General features: G+C 33.2%; 1 protein-coding gene across 3 annotated transcripts in view; it reads left to right on the top strand.

Annotated features, from left to right (window-relative positions):
- dgo (ankyrin repeat domain containing protein 6 diego) overlaps positions 1-21,954 on the top strand; it is a 103,574-nt gene that overhangs the window by 35,636 nt on the left and 45,984 nt on the right. For 2 of the 3 annotated variants that reach the window (XM_076123861.1, XM_076123863.1), the window contains one exon: positions 7,021-7,305. The exons of the other annotated variant lie outside the window; for it this stretch is intronic. The gene's annotated coding sequence lies outside the window, so the exon portion shown is untranslated. The remainder of the gene's footprint in view (positions 1-7,020; positions 7,306-21,954) is intronic. 3 annotated transcript variants of the gene reach the window in all.

The following is a 21,954-nucleotide window of genomic DNA, read 5'->3' as shown; positions in this document are numbered from 1 at the left end:
ATCAGAAAAAAGTTTTTAAGACGCATCAAATACTACCTTATTTTACAATCTTTTATTCATAGACACTAGACAAATAACTGCACAATCAATGATAGCTCGCAATAACAAACAAACACATAATAAATCTAGCTCTGAACATACGTAGTTTCGAACTGAGACTGTAGATTACACACATTACGACTCGTATACGATCTGTTACAGTTATAAACACTACTGCTCACTACACGCCGATTGTAGGGGACATGGTAGTAATCACCAGTGACATTGTAAGCTTTGAATCAATATTTAATAGATTGCTACGGTGCAGTTTAATAATGGTTTTCGCCTTATAAAAATGTTTGGTTTGTCTTTAAGTTATATTTTTACATCTGAACTACTAAAACAATGTTAAATTTACCTAATTTTTATTCTACTACTGGACAAGGTTAAGTATTTTTTTTCGAAAATCATCTTTATAGTACTTTTTTTATATTACCTAAATTCTTTTAAGTGCAAAAATTCGCGAAAAAAGCTTAAAAAAACAATTATTTAATGTATAAATATTATTAATGGGTTCGTTATAAAACGTTAGAAAACGAACACAATCTAAATCATACAGAAATTCCGTCCCTAAATTAAAACTCTCTTGTCAGAACAGCAAGCGAAACCTTTCAAACTGCAGGCATATTAATTATTCGTATGAATTAATTAGGCTTTAGTATTAATTACTTCATTAATACGACGGTACAACGGCGGTGATACGCAGCAGGCGACGGACGATGTGTTTATTCGATCCCCGGTCACGACTTTAAGGCCGTGTTACATATGAACCGAAGTGTTGTAAGGCCGTAACAAATTAGTGATCAGAACGTGTAACTTGGTTTCTTGAAAGTTCTTTCTCGGTCTCTTTGAGCCTATTTTCTTTGATTGACAAGTGATATAATTTGTTTAAAATATTGCTTTGTTTTTATATATTTAGTGATACGTTGGTACCTCCTACGTAAGCCATTGCTATAGATAAGAAAATACCTAATGAAGGGCAAGTAGAGCTTGTGAAGAGTCACATAGAGTCACTTTGAAATAAGTTGCTGGTACTTGCTATTGCCCACTAGATGTTGTTACTACTGCTCTACACATATAATCATACGAGGTAGAGCAACTAGCAAGTAGAGTTTCTATATCTAGAGCCGCAGTCGCTTCTCATAAGTTGTGAGCACTTACTACTGTTCACTAGATATTGTATCTATATTCTACACATATAATAACACGATTGAAAACAAGTAGAGCTTCAGTAGAGTCACTTAAAAATAAGTTGCAAGCACTTGCTGCCCAGTAGATATTGTAACTAATACTCTCCACATGATGTAGAACAAGTAGAGGTGTTGTAGAGTCATGTAAAGTCACTTGGGCACGTGCGACACGTGACGATGTCCACGATACAGTATCAGTCGAGAACATCCTGTACTTTGGATGAGATATTGAGATGCTTGGGTATTGAATTTCATCTGAGCTTTTACCATTTTTAAAGTAATATTGTTACAACACACACATTAAGTAATATTACGCCTGTTATACCCGTAGGTGATGGCAAGGTTTGAAATACACCTTCGTTTCGCCATTAACAATGTAAGACACATGTAGCATAGTCGAGCTTATAGCCATATACTGGGCACGTTATCTAACCCCAGGTTACTATTGAGCATAGTCTTATATAAATGACAAACAGACCAATAACACTTTGTCTCGGTAATGGAATCCAGGACTTTGTGATTTCTGATACACTGCCGACTTTATTAATCTCCGAAATGTATAACTTTTGAACACCTAAATTGGATAATTCTCTTTATAATATGTTGTAACTGTCGGGACAATTTTTGTATGGCATCGATGGTAACAAAATTCTATTGGAAATGGAATCAACAGGATAAAGTTTTGCTATACCCGCCACCTGGACGAAGCCGGGCTCGTCCACTAGAGGTTGTATAAAAAAATCTATTTCCATATAAAGCTAGTCTTTGAGACATTAAACAGTAGTCGTTTCCTCGGTCGATAGATGAAAGACGCCGCGCCACTCCTGCGCATACATACGACGATTATTGACTACCAACTAGTTGCGGCACACGACTTTACCTGCACACCTGTGAGGATGTAGAAGTTCCTCCTAAACATGGTTATTACTTTCTATAATAAAGATATCAGTAAAAGTAAAAACTTTTAAACTTAGTTCTTTAAATTTAATGATAATGAAATAATTTGATGTCGATGAATGTCGGTTATGTCATATTTATAATATGATGTATCTCATGAATAATGAGCATTTTTTGGCAGATATAACCAGGATGTATATTTATTATTATTTATGCTTATTATTAAAAACGTTATGTATGATTTCTAGCAAAAACAATGCGCCTCAGTAATGAGCCCCAAATATTATTTAACAGAAGCATGCGGTAGATGCCTTAATAAAAAATAAAAAAGAAGAAAAAAGTTAATAAAAAATAGCTACTAAAAACCTATTGTTAGGGTCCCTCTCTCCATTCAATTCAGATACCCAAGAGTGGCCAGTAATGGGTTTAAAGTTTGTCACTTAAGTCTTAATAAAAGGACGAAAGCACCGAATTCTTAATTTTAACTACGATTTAAGTTTAATAGATATTACAAAAAATGCTCTATTTTGAATCATATTTCGTACACACAAATTCACAAACAGCAACTTAATACGGGTTATAAATACTCCGCCCCGCGGTTTTACTCGCCCGCATACTATTACACAAAAAGTTACAATTTCACGTTATATTTTATGGTTAGACCGTGCGGTTGAACCTGCGATAAATGAAAGAAAAAAGTTCTTATGGTAATGCTTCGTTTCGTATCATGAGAAAACTTAAATATATGTAAGGTTTAGATAAATCTTGCTTCAAATGTGTTGTAGAAATAGGCTACACTATAGGTCTAAGTTCCAATTATTATACTGTGTGCAGATTTTTTAAGTTATCTTAACGACATTATCGACGGCGAGATCTTCTCATTGTGTATCTATATACTATTAAATAAAAATGAATTGCTGTTCGTTAGTCTCGCTAAAACTCGAGAACGGCTGGACCGATTTGGCTAATTTTGGTCCTGAATTATTTGCGGAAGTCCAGAGAAGGAGTAAAAGGTGAATAAATTTGAAAATGCGCGATATTAAATACAAACAAGAAAGCGTGAGCGGAGCTGCGCGGGTCAGCTAGTAGTAAATATTTACTTATTAGATTCATTTAGTGTTAAATTTAAAAATAAATATGCCTGTAACTATGAATGAAGATAAAGTAAATAATATAAGATGCTTGACAATTGACATATAGAGATAGTAGCTTGAAGGCCCCTGTGGCGCAAGAGTATTTTACATCAAATATATTCGAAACAAATACTTGTGAGATTCACATACACTCTGAATATACTTTAAGTCTATTGATAGACCGATTTTAGTTCATGACGCGATATTGTTTTGATTATATTATTCTTTAAACTACAGCTGTCTTTCAAAAGACTATTTTTAGATGAAATCTTCACATAATCTTTCGTATAATACCTATATAACCTAAGCTCCAATCTAATATATAAAATTCTCGCGTCACAGTTTTCGTTGCCATACTCCTCCGAAACGGCTTGACCGATTCTCATGAAATTTTGTGAGCATATTAAGAAGGTCTGAGAATCGGCCAACTTCTATTTTTCATAACCCTAAGTGACACTATTTTTTTTATTATTTGGCAAAACGACGTTTGCCGGGTCAGCTAGTAAATGTATAAAATAAAGTATTGTGTACATAAAGTATCAGCACATTGAACTCTCCGAATCAGTATGCGCTCGGTAACTGCAGCGGTAGAGACGTAGAGTCGTTATTATCAGCTATTACTCGCAAGCCTGTGACTCTATCGCTAAGGAATTTTGTACACCACATGAATTATCACTTTGCGAATAAAGCCTTATTTCCTACCGAAACAGTTTAAAGGTAATATTTTAGATTATGTAAGCCAAAGTACGTTAAATTCCTAAAGTAGTTTTCTGCTTTAGGAATAAATGTTAAAAGGAACCTGTAAATTTTCTTTTTGCAATCTTGGTTTAGTTCCTTTATCCAATAAAAGTGTTACGCTATTTTTTAATTTTATCAGTTTTGTGATAAGAGACGACAATATCAGCTGAAATTACGTCAAAGTTTATTCGAACTCGAGACCTCTTGGTCAGCAGTTGGATAAAAAACTAATTGCGTCTAACATTGTTAATGGCGAATATTATCAGACTTTCTTCCAACTATGTTGGAATCGGCTTCCAGTCTCACCAGATGCAGCTGAATACCAGTGTTTTCCATGAAGCGACGGCCTATCTGACCTACACAACCCATTTACCTGGATTATAACACGATACCCTTTGGTAAGACTGGTTGTCAGATTTTCAAGCTTCTGAATATTATCAAATATCTTTGATAGCTGACCCGCGCAACTTCGCTTGCGTCATATCTATACTAATATTATAAAGCTGAAGAGTTTGTTTGTTTGTTTGTTTGTTTGAACGCGCTAATCTCAAGAACTACTGGCCCGATTTGAAAAATTCTTTCAGTGTTGGATAGTACATTTTTCGAGGAAGGCTTTAGGCTATATATCATCACGCTACGACCAATAGGAGCAGAGTACCAGTGCAAAATGTTACAAAAATAGGCTACCTAACACTGAAAGAATTTTTCAAATCGGACCAGTAGTTCCTGAGATTAGCGCGTTCAAACAAACAAACAAACAAACAAACTCTTCAGCCTTATAATATTAGTATAGATAATGGGTCATAATTTTCCCCGTTTTTGCAACATTTTTGACTGGTTCTCTGCTCCTATTGGTCGTAGCGTGATGATATATAGCCTATAGCCTTCCTCGATAAATGGACTATCTACCACTGAAATAATTTTTCAAATCGGACCAGTAGTTCCTGAGATTAGTGCGTTCAAACAAACAAACAAACAAACTCTTCAGCTTTATAATATTAGTATAGATAATGACAGCCACAATTTAACGCCACGAAACGGGTAAATTTCATACACCTCTGCATAAACTTACAGATATAACAAGCGTGTTATTACTGTATATGTAAATATAGCTCAGCAGCCAACAATTTATCAATATAATTTATTCTACCGCATAAATTGAAAAACTGTTGCCAGTGTGGTGTCACGAGTGGTTATCGTGAGTGATTTAGTGACAGAGGTGGTGGTCACCGGTGGTCATCGGTGGTCATTATGATAACTGTTCGTGGTCGCAGTTTTTTGCCGGTGCCTGTCAACGGTGGCTATTACCGTTCTTGTCTGCCTAGTGGTATTCAAATTGCTTTAGACTTTAGAATAGCTGTGACTTTTATGTGTGATTCTATTGAAAATTGTTGCAATTTATCTTAGTTTAAACTAAAATAGATTCGATGTAATGGTAGGTGGGTGTATGTGATTCCAAACCTTTGAGTTCAATAATGTTTAATTGTTAAAAGATACTCAGCAGAAGCTAAGAATATTTGTTATCATTCTTGATAACTGGATATCACCCACATTAAGAGATAATTACTTTTTCGATAACCACTAAGCCTAGCATAAAGCAAATGTTTTCTTAAATTGAAAACAACTTAAAATCCTAAAGTACTATAGTAATTAGTTCCTATTTAATCTCTGTTTCCTAACTTTACCTTGAATAACTCGACGATTCAGCGCGTCTGCCTGTGGTTGTAAGCTGCCGGCATACAGCTTAGATTCCCGTTTAATATTATATAATAAATATGCAACGCAAAAGTATAAGATTTATTTAACGTCACAGCTAGTTTAGTAACGATTTACGAGTCAAGTGTACATTAATAACGTCTATCTGTCATAGTGATAACATCATTGATTAGCAGTCTACACTACAGGGTGTTAGGCACGTGGTGGTCTAAACGATATCATATCACGTATCTCAGTTGAAAACTAGTGTACGTCAAATTGATGGCCACTTTTAAGTACATTGCTGCTTTGACGTAACGTGTTAATCACTGTAATCTAAGGGAGAAAACAATATGCAGCATAGTAGCTTTATAATAGTTGTCAACTGAGATGTGTGATAAAACGATGGTCGAGACTGTGACCGACAAGTTGGTACCAGTCAACTTGAATCAAGACTCGCCGTTTCGGAGATATGATACAGTCCTAAAATTGAGCATTTTCGTACTAGACCGGGCAGACTACATAAATGCATAATTTCAATATATTTGCTCAAAGTCGTGTAGCGCACTTGGCAAATTATTTGAAAGGGCATAAACTGAAGAAGATATAAGGACAGTAGAATCTAAGGAACCTACTGGTTTTTTTATGTGCTGAATATACAGTTTATTAAGGAGGAAGCAATAGAACGCCACGTTATGGCTTTAGGGCAGCAATAAAAATGAAAACTGAAAACGGAAAATCTAAAATCCACACGGACGAATTCGCAGGCGACCTCTAGTATTATAATATACTGCAAAGATCCGTTTTATTACAGTTTTAATAGCTTTATAATTTATTTTGAAATTTCTTATTTATTATTTATTACTACCATGCACACTGCACAGTCATTAACACTAACATGCAACGTTGAGATGTATGAATGAAAATGAAGGGAAATAAATCTGTATTTATCGTAACAAGTAAATTATCATAATCACTGTCAGCATGACAACAAAGCACGATATTATATACATATATTTTAAGTCATAAAATCGTTTAAATATAGCAAAAGATTACTTTGAAACTACCATCATATTCGTATTTGCAAGTAATCTGCAATGCATTTGATTACAGATAATTTAACGTCAATTTTTCAAATTAAAACTCTTACAATGTACTGTTTATAGAATGTTTATAACCGTCATACGTTGCCCCCTGTCTCTACATGTAGAGCCTACAAGACTCGATTGTCTCAGGCCTTCATAAAATTACAAATCAACTTTTTTGCCGAAAGCTTTCGCCCGTCATCAAAGTTGTATACATTAATCATACCTGTATTTCTGTCTCAGGTGTACAGGGGAGAGCGTACGAGTGTGAGAGAGACGGAGAATGAAGGAGGTGCGTGTCCGCAGCCGCCGCGTCAGTCGGTAAAAGCCTTCGGAAGGAGACGCTACGTAGAGTGGTAGAGTCGATTATTTTAACAGTTTTTCATGAGTGTTACAAAGTGATAAGTGGTTGGTGCTTGTGTTTGTGTGTTATGGTACATATATGTGTGTATTGTGTACAATAAGAGTGAAGTTTTGTGTACAGTTGAAACAGTCGTGTCGCTTCGGTGCTCATTGGATTTGCTCGAGGTCTGTATTTTTGTTTGGTTAATTTATTATTGTTGTTTTTAGCCTTGTAGAGTCCGATGCGTATTTATTCGAGATCGTGAGGTTGTATTTCTTATTGATAGCCTAACAAATATGCCAGTGCGTGTACTTCGTAGAATTCTTCGGCTCTACATGTGACTCTACACCAAGGTTTTCCTTATTCGAAGAGCTTGTATGTATAACAATCGATGTTTTTTTACCCCAGTAACTAATAATCAATGGAAAAACCGCCTTTTATACGTTTTTGGAGCTACGAATATGTTTTGCAAAGTGACCTCATAAATTAAATTTTATGATGTCATAAATTAAATACGTGTTTATTTTCTATATTTTATTATAATTTTACTTTAAAATTAAATAATAACAAGACATTTCGATTTAATATTAAAATACAAAAAATATCAACCAATATATCATTATTTTATTACTGCGAAAGTAGCTCTTTTTATGGGTCATAAAAGTGTATCAATTTTATGGCTAAACGCCTAAACCAATTTAGATGAAATTGGGCAAGGTTATAAATTATGTATTTAAGAATAACACAGACATCATTTGGCTGCAAAATACTTAGAAAATAAGACAAAATCAATGTTAGAAACTAATATACTAAAACAGAACTAAAAAAAAACAATGACATGACAATTTCATTCAAAAACATGTCACAAAAAAGTTATAGAGTATAATTGAAACGCTCTACTAAGAATCCAATTAAAATCAGATTACATACTCAAAATATTTGAAGCGCAAAAGCCTCACATGAACGTTATTATAAATATTTTAGATCATTAATCATTGGCTCTCTTAGAGATAACATCGTTACTGACAATAGATCGTTAAGTCTTAAGAAATACCTTTAGAAAAGAACGCATGCAAAAACGACTCTACGTAGAGTTTATCGTCGAAGTTATAATCTTTGAATTGATATTTAGAGATTTATTGAGGCGTTTTATTTATTGGTCTGTCATTTTTTAAGTTCTGTTTTGATCATGGTAATTAAATTATATTTTTTGGATTTGATATGTTGACCAGTTGTTCAAGTTTTAAGATGTCTGTATAGAGTAAGATTCAAGTGTTTTTTCTCCAATAAAATCTGAAAGATTAACTTTACGAGTCAAAACAATAATGATGTTTTATATATGTTTCCATATATGCCTTAAAGACCTGAGTATATTATGTATATTTTTGCTTCACAATAAATTCTTATAACTATCTAACTCTATCGAATAAAGCTTTTATTACTTGGGACTTAATACAAACATCTGACAAACGGTTCTACCTCAATTATTGCTCTACAGAATATATAAACTATGATTTAAAAGGGAATAACACATCTGCCTAAGCCTTAAGGCTAAAACAGACATGATATTATGTTATTTAAATTACAAACGCGAGCCGTGAGACAGCTCTACATGTACTAGGCTCTACAATGCGTCTTTGTAGATGTTATCTAAGAAAAGACATCAACGCGATCGCTATTATAAAGTTGCGCGCAACCAGTTTTCTTAGTGAGAGATTATAAGATTTCTAAAAGATTTTGTTATTTTTTCCAATGTTACTGTATTGTTGGTAGAGTATTTGTTTTTATGAACAAATATGTCTAACTTTGGTAAAGGAAATTTCACATTTAGTTTAAGCATAGGATGATGTAAGGTTAAGATTTTATTGTGATTTTGTAATTGTTTATTGAGTACTGTTTTTGAAAATTTTAACGCGCACGAGAGAATTTAAAATTCATTTATTTCTATGCTATTTTTCATCATAAACAATACACCTATTGTAGTTTATCAGGTTTATTACGTACATAGTTTCAGGACGCTACTATATAATTTCGAAAACCTTATAACACTGCCTAACACGGGACTCCGGGACACTTAAATACGTGTATAAGTGGCCCTTTGTATGTATAAGTAATTAGTAACATAACATAATACACCGTTATAAACACTAAAATAGATATATTACTTATGTATGAGTTGCACAATTACATGGAATTAATTCCTTTATTTAATAATTCATCACTTCATACATATTCATACATCTAGACTGGGAACTGTATGAACTATTATTTTCATGCAAATTGTTTATCCCGCGTGGGAATCAAACCTCGTCCCGTGCAACGTGAAAACCGCACACGATACACCCTCCATTTAAATATTATAAAGCCTTTAAACCGGAAACGGATATTATAACAATTGGCAGGATTATATTTCTACGGCCATTTTAATGAACGCTTGTAAATAATGAAAATCGTATGAATGCTCAAAGTAAGGTTATTATATTTTTTTCCTTTTAATTTTTACACTTGTTATGCATAATAGAAAAGGTGAAATACCTAGAAGTTTAGTATAAATAATTAGGCAAAACATTTTTGATGAATTTGATATAAATGAAATACAAAAATACAACGTGATAAAGCCCAAACCTGTTGCGACTCATTGCTATAGTGTAATAAAATTTATACGAAACAAAACGGCGCTAAACTGCACAAAAACCTTAAGCTTCAGTTATGAAAACATAAATTAAACTTTAATTGCGACTCTGATAACATACTTAGTAACTAAACCTTTAATAAAATAATCCCAACATAATGAAGTTGTTAATACTTTCAAACCTCGTAAACAAGGATAAATATGGCCTAAGTTATATTTAGAAGTACAAGCGTTTAAGTTAAAGGTTAGTACACACATATTTCAAGCTTGTTTTAAAACAACTACGACACAATTCTCTTATGAATAGAACACACGTCTCTAATGAGTATGAGGACTAATAGACTATTGGGAGTATTTTTTTAACATACAATCAACAGAAAGCAATACTTTCGTTTAAAACTAGCAACCAATCAGGATTCGCATAAAATAGGTAATATAAACGTACATAATAAGGCTGTACCCTTGTTGAATTAAAATTAAAAGATGAAGAATTAGGAGATAGCACTCTATATGCAAATTTACAAAGTTTTCTTTCTGACTTTATAATAGTAAAAAGCAGTTTTTATTCATATAAAATATTATAAGACAAATTCAGAGATATTATTATTTGCCTTTGTAAGATATTCATTCTTATCAGTAAAACATTTCAAATCTCTATAAAGTTACATCTTCAAGATAGCAAATACTATAAACGATTAAACTCGAGAAATCACTAGCACATCACCCATCATTGCAGCTGCAAAAAACTAAGCTAAGAAACACGGTACGTCTTTTGACTTTAAAATACCATACTAAAATATATATCGTCATAATAATCTTTTACATGAAGCTATGAAAACGTCAATGTCATCAATAAATGCGATAACAACACTGAATATAAACCTTTTTAAAACACAAAGAAAAACCAACCTTATGACGAAAATGTTACGTTTTAATTTTCCATAACTATTAATACAATATCGACCTAAGTTATAAGATGCTTTGAGATAAGTTGTCTTATCTCGTTATATAAATAAAATTTAAGTGTCTGACTGTGATTTCAATATAGCTAGTTATCTTGTATTGTTTTTTGAATAATGTTGTCTGTTTGTGTGTTTGTCTGCTTGTCCGTAGCAATCTTTAGAACGGCGTATCCGATTTTCACGGGGGATTCACTGGAAAATAGTTATTTGTAAGGCTACCTATGGGCTGCATTTTAAATCAGAAATATTGAGCCTTGGTTTTACTACTTCTGTATATTATTATGATAGCTTGACAGGAGGAATTTTTACATAATAATATATTATTAATATGTTTGCTGTTATTTTATCTATCGAATAGGTTATTGGGCACTATCCAATATCCACAAGCTATCAACCTAGCCTATATAGATAGCCTATATAGAAGGTAAAATTATATTATAAAACAGAGAATGGAAGTGATATAATCAGTACAAAAGTTCCCTCCTCATACGTTTCACTTTCATAGTTAATAATATATGCTTACCCGATGATGATCAAATTTCGCAAAGAGATAGTGTAAAACTCAGGGTCACACATAGGCATACTTTGTTAAACTCAACGCATACTATAAAGTTGAAAATCCAATGATAATTTTTGAGCACTTAGTATTCGCATCGGGTTCTGTGAAATTGATATGAAACTAAACACTCATTGTAATTTAAACCTTAAATGAATAGCGTTAAGGTTTAAATGCCTTTGTGACTAGTTAGTCGAGATATTTTTGTTGTTGCAACGTAAGGTGGTATCAGATGGTTATGTTTCACGTTAGTAATATGTAAGTGATAGGTTTAAGATAATACCTTGTTGCTTGTAAACGACGTTTTTTGATACTAAATATATCTTGTGTTGAAAGTATTATGAAAATTTTTAACACGTAGAGTATTTTCCATTTTCTATGTTCAGGTTCGAAGTAATTGCTAAAAATACACTTTTTTGTGGATTGTTTGTCAAATTATTGTAATTAGTTGTAATTCTTACGTAGGAAACAGGCTTTTTTGATATGATAAAGAAATCGCAACGAACTGAATATTCTCCGTTTTTGCAACTGTTCCGTTCTTACTATACCCAAAATCACACCAATAAATGATTTAATTTTTAAGCGGTTTTTATTATCATGTACTTCAGTTAAGTAACCTTCGTTGTTTAATTTAAAAGAACTACTCTATTTTACGGCCATTCTTAAAGCATTTCCTATCCAGCCCCGAATTAGACAACACCTTAAAATATGTCAGTATAACCATAGGTTTACTGAAACAACGAATATTTATATTGTAGAGTTTTGAACTACAAATACTGCTATTATGAATACATATTTAAAGAGCGTTTCATAAATAACACTAAATTACTTTTACATAAATATGAATGAAAAAGAAAATGAAAGTGCCATTAGCGTAGGTAGAGTAAAGGAAGAGAGTTTACGTCACTTGACGGATGTTGCGTCGACTCTACCACTCTACCGCGAGGAAGGAAGCAATAACTCTGTTTTATACAAGTACACGCGCTTTAATTTATAATGCATACTACACTTTTACAGCGACTCTACTTGTTAGTACAAATATTTTTATAAGAAGGTTTTGTGTTACGTCATATCATTTCATAGAGTTAAATTTTGTTAGTTACTTACATAGTTTTATTAAAGTTTGATCCTGAACTGACTAATGTGGACTCAATATAGTCATATATTTGCTAATTTTAAGGTGGTACTGGACACAGCTGCACAGGCGAAAAATGTAATTGTGCGAGCTACATGTTATTTCATTCAACTCTCTCTCGCACTTGAAAATTCCTATGATTATTTTAGTTATGACGTAATTGATACGAACGTAATATCCTGAAAATAAAAGGCCAGATTCACTAAAAACCTAGAATTAAAAATAATTTAAAGTAAAGTTTACGTATTTTCTTCAAACATACAAACGTACAACCGCTCTACATTCATTATATCAGCGGAATGAATATATCTGCTCTGGAATGTGCCTCGACAATAGAAAGTGTGTAACTCATTTACATTACTACCACATAATAAACTAAATTAAATAATGGCACTTGTCAAAAGATACAACCATTATGTTAAATCAAAGTAAAATAGTGATTTGAGCGTGCATGATTTGGGTTCGATACCCAAACGTGTCAATATTATGAAATCGATTGCACTGCCACTGTGGTCTAGGTCATAGGCTATATAAAGTGCTGTTGGTATCTTCTCATTTATATTGGATCAACAGTCCTCCCAGGTAACTGTATATACAGCCATAGGCCCGCCCCCTATAGCATGGGACTTTCATTATAAATGGCAAAATGCAGATGAATATTATATTTATTTATTTATTTCAAACTCTATATACAGGGCTGTATAAAGGCGGACTTAATGCCAGGGGCATTTTATGCCAGTCTACCTTGGGGTGATGCAGAGATTTTTATGAAGGTGTTAAAAAGAGGAAGGAGAGTGAGTTGAGAAAGGGTGTACAAAAAAATAATAATAGGTGTAGACAATATGAGGTGTAAATAAATAATAATATAAAGTATATACACACAAAATAAAAAATACAATTATACATACATACATATTAGCTACATATATATATAATAGGTATATATAAGAATATATACCTATTATACGCCTCTGCCTACACCGTATAATATTATATACACCAGATAACGCAAAATTTACCTATCTTTGAATTGGTGGTATTATTAAATTCAGTTCTTATATTATTTTGAACTACTATACTATCATCTAATGTGTGGATTGTAAAGTCTTCAAAACACACAGTGATCGTATCGTAGATCGTACTATCAGAATAAAAAAATAAAATAAATCAATATTATTGGACAACTCACACACGATCATTTGATTCCAAACTAAGCAGAGCTTGTACTATGGCAACCAAATAACTGATAAACATACTTATATACTTCTAAATACATACTTAAATAGATACATTAACATCCAGGCTCAGAACAAATACTCGTGCTCATCACACGAAGATTTGTCCCGGGTGGGATTCGAACCCACCACACGCGGCGCTACAGTTGATGCGGCGAGGTGACCGCTTAAACCACTGCGCCAAACGTGCAGTTTGAATGTTCGAGTGAACTCTACATAGCGACTCTACAATTGATTTGAAAGTGTGACGCTGACGCTGCACTTTTAAGTACCGCTATGATGCAACAACGGCACTTTCTGTACTGATGTTATCTCGTGCATATTTAACGTGTGGTAGAGACATCATTGACTTATGTGTGTAGCTCTATCAATAGCGATAATAGAGTTTTAACATACCTTAAGGCTGCAAGATTGCGTGATTTGTCTTCATCCGCTTAACATAATATTTTTTACCTCTTACTTTTCGTAAATTTTTTCAATAAAACTTATGACTAAATACTTAAAAAAGTGTGTTTAGCAAGTATTTGATAACACTTATAATGATCATAACATATAGGGTCAGTTTAAATGGTTGCGGATTCGTGTTTGATAACCTATCCTATGGATAAAGTGACAGCAATATATGAAAACAACTAACGAAAGTGTTGTTTGTTCCTAAAACCATCGTTAGTACATATTATAGGACTTTAATTACAATTTATCAATTAAAAAACTACACTTATCCTAACCTACATTATTATTACACACTACAATCCCTAATAACTGCCAATATCTACAACAACAAACACTAAAATAGCAAATCAATACATGTTGAACCACACTACAGTCTCGTTACTTCAGTACCAAAGTAGCCAATGAGGCCTTATTCGAGTGAAGTGCACCGACCACCGCCCACGCGCTCACACTGTAACCACTATTTACACAACACTCCAGAAACATCGTAATACAGACTAGTAGTTTATTACTTTTATAGTGCCGTTTGTTTAAGACTATTGTTAGGAGACTATGTTAGGCTCGTTTTACCAACAGGTCTCAAGGCGTTAGAGCATTGTTAGCAGTAAAAAAAACTCATCGGCTGTCCTAAGAAATGGTTTAGTTTAATATCTTGAGGTATTTTCGAATTACCACACTACGAATACACGTACACATTACAGTATGTGTAATGTGTACGTGTATTCGTAGTCACTCATGACGAATTACGCATTTTAATTCAGCTCCTTTTGATGACTACAAGTTAAGTTCCATATAATAAGAGTGAAGTCCTATAGCTTCCACTGTAGCATTTTGCCCGAAACGGGAAATAAATTCAAGACCTTGTTGCAGTGGCATACACTACTTAAACAAACACTAGACTGACATATTTATAAGCCTCAAATATCAGAGATAGATTTTGAAAAAACATAAGATTAAACCTTGTTTATTAAATTTAGCTGAGATCCATGCAAAATTCTTTTGTTTTTAAATACCTTACTCGTTCTTATGTAACTTGTCACAAATAAATCAAGTTTTTATCGCCAATAAAGATATCTCAATCGTATAGCACATATTTGGAATATACCAACAATTTAAAAGCAAGGTTGGACATAAAAATATTTCTATAGATATAATGACTATAACTTAACAGGAAATTCAACATAAAGATAGAATATTATTACAATAAAATATTATAAAAGTTTTGTTTTTTAAAACAGAATACATAAACAATATTTTAACATAGTTTTCATGAAATGTGTGTGGTCCATAATCTATACTAATAATTAATAATAATATAATAATAATAATATTATAAAGCTGAAGAGTTTGTTTATTTGATTGTTTGTTTGTTTGAACGCGCTAATCTCGGGAACTACTCGTCCGATTTGAAAAATTATTTTAGTATTAGATAGACCATTTATCGAGGAAGGCTATATATAGGCTTTATATCATCACGCTACGACTAATATGAGCAGAGTACCAGTGAAAAATGTTACACAAACGGGGAAAATTATGATTATCTTAAGTGACGCAAGCGAAGTTGCGCGGGTCAGCTAGTTTTAACATATTTTTCATGAAATGTGTGTGGTCCATAATGTATTTAAATGTTGTAAGTTCTTGTTAATACCATTTAATATATAAAATATGGTTTAAATACTTTACTGACTTACTGTTTTGATTACGTAACACGAAAATATTTGGACCAATTTGGTTTAATATCAAGGGCAAGTTAATAAATTCAGTTTAATACCAAAGGCAAGTTGCCAGATTTGGAAATTACAGTAACTGCTTTAGTTCAAGTTACTTGATCATGAGTATGTTTTGTGTCTCTTGAAGCACATTTTATGGCTTTAAAACACTCGATAAGATCGTATATTTGTTATAAGGTATAGTATCTTATGCTGTAACAATATCCTAGTAAAATAACTAACATAATTACGACTTATACGATTTCAGAAAATCGCAGTCTTTAACCTAAGCTAGGCGTTGAATATAAACCCGGAAAACCGTATCATATTAAACCCTTTATTCCGAAAAACGAGAATAGTAAAATATTTAAAAAGATGCCTATCTTAAAGATAAATACTATGATAATTTTAGAAGAACATTGTTTTAACGTTTAATCATTATTTAACCACACCATTCTTAACTTTCTGTACATTGAATCGATCTCTACCACACACAAGTCATGCAAACAGGACATGTAGAGCGCGAGGTCGAGAGGGAAGCAGGTGCTCTACCAGCTGGCCTGTGCCCTTTACATCCCCTCCAGAGCCTCGACGAGCACTCCTGCCCTTTGAGCACCACTCTATGTAGAGTATGTAGAGACACGGTGTAGGCATTCCTGTTGGAACAAAACTACAATATTATCGCGTCGTTGGGTATTTTTATGGACTGGCCTGTTTTCTTTTATGTTATAAAAAGAGAAAATAATTGCATAATAATTGTTTATCATCGGTTCGTTATAAACACAGACCGCCTCTCTCATCATTCCTTTCATATTCCTCTGTGCACTCCGGGCCACGGTTAACAGTTGCACTCAACAAATTCTATCTATACATGTATCGACACATATTATTATAATATAACAGTAAAAATGGCGTATCTGTACTATATTTACAAAATAATCAATGAGGGTTATATTGGGAAGGAACAGTAATAGAACACAAATCAACAAAAAATATTATCTGCTTGTCTGTATGTCTGTTTGTACATGCTAATGTCCGGAAGTACTAGATGGATTTGAATGAAACTTTTTTGTTGCATGACTATTAAGTCTAGTCAACATATAGGCTACCATTTATTTTGAGGAACCGGAAAATTACAACGCGGGCGCAGTCGTGGGCGTCCGCTAGATATTATAGTAACAAAACATAAATACAAGAATGAAACTTAAGGAAAATTCAATTAGTAATGTTCTCTACTTTTTGTCGACTTCAAGATCCTGTTCTTTATGTTAGCAAATACGCTATTACACGCTTATTTAATTTTTAATAAGTATTGCAAACACTACGGCTTGGGAACCTGTTTCTAAGTATGACTGTGTAATAAATAGTAATAACACAGAGTAACCACTAATTTACAAAAAAAAACCCTATTTTTTGTAAATTAGCGGTGAATTAAATTGTAATTTAAATAAATAAATAATTGAATCAAAGCAGTATCAAATTTATCCTCTGTACAGTGGTTAAGGTAAGGAAGTACTAGTATTGCTGTAGTTACCTGTTTTGAGTCTGTTTGTACTTTGTAAAAGTCCCTGCGACACAGGAGCAATTCTAGAGCAGGAATAATTTTTTAAAAAATATTGCGTTAAAAGACTCTACATAAATAACAACGATGTTTTTAAAAAAGGTCTGACAAACATGACGAGATTCAATAATATGGATAATATAATATTTAGAGTTTCAGCGATTTTACTTTTGCCTATCCCTGTTTAAACCAAGCATATGATATTTTGTATTTGAGGAGATAAAAATGACAGTCTCTACATACCTGTAAGGTAGTTTTATACGATCAAGCAATACAATAGGATTTCTTTCAACACTGTTGTTACCACACAAAGATTACAGACGAACATAACTCTATCTAACTGATTACGATCTAGAGTCGACTCTATTGTTTGGTCAATCGCCTCTACATACAGTTATGTACAAAATTTATAAAAACTACACATTTTTTTTTGCCTTAAGTTTCTACTATTAACTTACTTAGTCATTATTTTTTGAATAGGCAATAAAATCTATACAAATAAAATTGCTTAAATGGGCCACTAATCTAGGTTTGCGAATAATGCTGGATAAAAGCTATTTTACAGTATTAATAAAGCCTATCATAATTTTAATACTTTGTCGATTCGGACTAGTCATTTTAGAGATTAACGGTTTAAAACCAACATACAATCTTTGTAGTGTTATAAGATCAGTTTGGCTAAAACATTTTTGGTAGAGTTCGTCACATTAATACGTATCTTCTACAAACACTGCCTACGCAATCGTTTTCACTATTCATTTCACAGCAAACTGACTATTCTAAATTACACCTTATGTGTATAAGTTTAAGGTAAAAAATAAATAGTAGAGTTAATATTAGCTCTATAATTTCAAAACCCCATTGTGTAGAGTTTGTTCGTTGAAGCCGTCTGTTTGATTTGGAGAGAGCTCTCAGCTCTACTATCATATGTGCTTGCTCTACGTTTGGTAATGACAATAACTGTACTACTGTGCAGTATTTAACATAGAGTCTAGACCGATGCTTTTATAATTGTTATAATAATAAAAAAGTTTATATTTAATAAGTGTCCTCAAAAAATTAAAACGTTCTTAATCAATAAATACAGTCCGAATGTTTGCAGCTTACGAATACATGTTTATATAAAAATAATTGTAAATATTCCGCCTGATAAGCCTAACGATACCTAGCTTGGAATTTCTGCCTATTAGCAACAAAAAAATACCGAGTAATTGTGAAACATTGTCCTGTACAATTACGATAGTTTATGTTTTCTTATAAATTGCCTTAAATATGATGATGGCTGGCGCGTTACAATCTACACAACTTTTGCTCGGTTCACCAGCTATTTAATACATTTGATCTAAATATAGTAAATACCACTTATCAATTAGTACTTAACAAACTGCTCTATCAGCTCTACAAACGACAAGCGTGATATAAACCTCAGATAACCATCAACTATACAAGTTTGACATTTAACGTTCAATACAGAAACACGTCAGTTTCACAGTGACAAGTCAAACTGGTGTCAGTACAGTCATGAGCAAGAACATGTACTGTATGCAGCAATTAACTGCAAATTTTTGTACTCTCAACATAAATATATCCCGAAAGAACTGGTATAAATTCGCTTTCGGTTTTCGATTCAGAGATATATATGTGTGTATGTAATATGCGTTCTCTGGTCTCTACCTTAATATCTATACTAATATTATAAAGCTGAAGAGTTTTTTTGTTTTAACGCGCTAATCTCAGGAACTACTGGTCCGATTTGAAAAATTCATTCAGTGTTAGATAGCCCATTTATCGGGGAGGGCTATATAACATCACGCTACGACCAATAGGAGCAGAGCACCAATAAAAAATGTTACAAAAACGGGGAAAAATTTCACCCATTCTCTCTTATGTGACGCAAGCGAAGTTGCGCGGGTCAGCTAGTTCAGTATGATATGGAAAAAAGCGTGATTTTATGTATGTAAAACGTACTTGACGCGACTAGCTCCAATTACTTGAAACAGAAATCATTCTATGGAATAGATAAAATACTACGCTTTATTGATTCCAACAATAGCATTAATAGCGACAAGTCTATGCTTATTTTTATTAATAACAGTAAAATGCATTACCCAAAAGCAACAACATGGCAGTCATAGTCATAGTCATAGGCATAGGCATAGGCATCAGGCATAGTTTTAAACACATGAGGCGTATTTTCCCCGTGACTGTAGTCAGAGATATTTATTACTCGTATCGTATAGTTACGTGGAACGCTTTCCCTCAATATTTACGAGTGTCACTGTCGATATCGATGCCGATGTCGATGCGGAAGGTTCAAGTACTTTCTCATATATAACTATGTGACTTCATGCTATGTAATTAATAGAATTTGCTAGAACCAGTTGGTTTTAAAACTTTCCAGGTTTGTTGCAAATATAACGTAAGGTTCATATAGTATAGTTTTTTAAAGTCTGGATATGATTTTTTAGTCCTAACTGAATTGAAGTCTTACAAATGTATTAATAATATATATAATATAATAGTATTGAAAATTGACTACGATAATATGTAAGGAAATCGTCAGGAAAATATTTTTACCCGAAATCAGGACCAGTTTTGTCAGCAAAAAGGCATTTCTAGTTGCAATGCTCCACATATAAATAACCTGTTTAGCTCTCATTTATGCCTTTTAAATGGGAATTTTTGTATATGGTTTTTTTTTTACATCTTACTGAATATAATTAACTTACATTATAATGAACCCCACCCTTTCTGCCCACGTCAATCATTTGCTTAAAACCATCTCAAATTACAACACCGTTACGCTTTTCTCAATCCCACTGACTACTATAAAAGCTCTACATTTGTACCTCCTACACGCACCGATCATTTGTTTTCAACTAAATTGTAAACGCCCGCTGTGAGCCGTCATTGTTCATGCAATTAATTAAAACAAAGCCTTCTCAGACTCTACCTAGAGTTGTAGAGCATGTAGAGTCGCTGCAGGGCTCTCGTTGAGCCTTTGTGTTCACATTGTCCAGTTTTATTTAACGCGATATCATACTGAGTTATGAGAGCCGGATTATTATTCATTGTTATTGGTAGAGTCGTAATGGATGAGAGTTTATGTTGTGGTTTAACAAAGGATTTGTATGGGATTGCTGCAATAAGTCTGTTGGTTCGTAAACTTAAAACAGGTTTAGAGCTGTTACAGGTTATAGGATTGCCAAAGAGTTAATGTAATTTTATAACTAAGCGATATATAAAAGCACAGTAGTAAAAATAAGTATCTATATTGGTATAATAAGGGCTGAAATTCGTTCGTTCGTCGTTGACTAACTTAATTTGACAGATAATTTTGACAGATATTCAAAATTACTCGTTATTTTATACCAGACGGTTACATCAAAATGTCATGTAGTGATCACATCTAAATTATACGGACTAATACGACTATATTTTAGCGCCTTTAACCACAAAAACTATTTTTGCGGCACATTTTCAAAGTCAAACTCTCAGTACTCCTTAGTACCGACTGTAGAGAATCGCGCTATTGTGGTATCAGTCTAAGGCAACTACAAACGCATTATATAGAAATAACCACGAACTACAGCAGTTGTAAATAAATCTTTCGAGCAAACACCGTCTCTAATGACGGTGGATGCTCGAGAGATACATGTAATGATGTAAATAATGAAATCATTACATATTTCTATTACGATACCGGACGTGACGTAGGTATAGGTACGCGTCGTTGTCTGTATGTAGTGGAACTAATCGTTGTTATTATAGATAAATTAATAGTTTGGAGGTTGAATGACAAGGTCATAGTAGACTATACTGGCTAGACTTTTTAGGCAAGACTTAGGTTCGGCCTAAATAGAAGTCAAATGATTGTCAGCCAAAAGAGTCATTTCATTTGGGGAGTTCATTACTTGTCTTATATAATATGTAATAATAAAAAGTCGCAAACTTATTAGCGTATGCTGCAGCTAAAATTTCATAAAATGAAAGCGCCTAAATAGTATACTTATAGATTTTTTATAATATGTTTGGTTCGGTTTCCATGGTTACAGAATTATCAGGGTCAATAGTCTGCCCCCAAATGTTGACGGTAAAAATAAGTACAAATATTGATTCGGAACCTTTTATTTTAAAGAAGTTACAACTCATATGTATTATCAAACCTGTAAAAATATTTCTATCATTGTGGATAACATTCTTTTCAATCTAGTTAAGTTAGTAGTTTATATCTATTCAATAGTTTTTTTAACTATATGAGTTTAAACGCTATTGAATAGATAAACGTCCTCTAAATGTACCTCAGAAACCGGGGGTAAGACAAGGTCTTTGAACTTTGGCACTTAAGTAATACTACCTACGCATAGTCGGTAGAGCAGTTCAACCAAATCATGAAGTCTTAGCGTCATTTAATATTGAATAGACAAACTACCGCTAGACGTACTCAGAAACCGGGCATACTCCTTGCGATGCACACGAATATATTCCTCAACGGAATTATTCGTACAATAGCGTGGTACGAGGGCTGGAACAAAGGCGGTGTCATAAGCCTTGATCGGCGCGATGGAGCGGGGTCACGGGTTAATTGCGC

Source organism: Anticarsia gemmatalis, chromosome 16 (genome assembly GCF_050436995.1).
Source record: "Anticarsia gemmatalis isolate Benzon Research Colony breed Stoneville strain chromosome 16, ilAntGemm2 primary, whole genome shotgun sequence".
In the NCBI taxonomy this organism is placed as follows: domain Eukaryota; kingdom Metazoa; phylum Arthropoda; class Insecta; order Lepidoptera; family Erebidae; genus Anticarsia; species Anticarsia gemmatalis.
The sequence above is the reverse complement of the archived record's forward strand: the minus strand, read 5'-3'. Positions and strand labels throughout refer to the sequence as shown.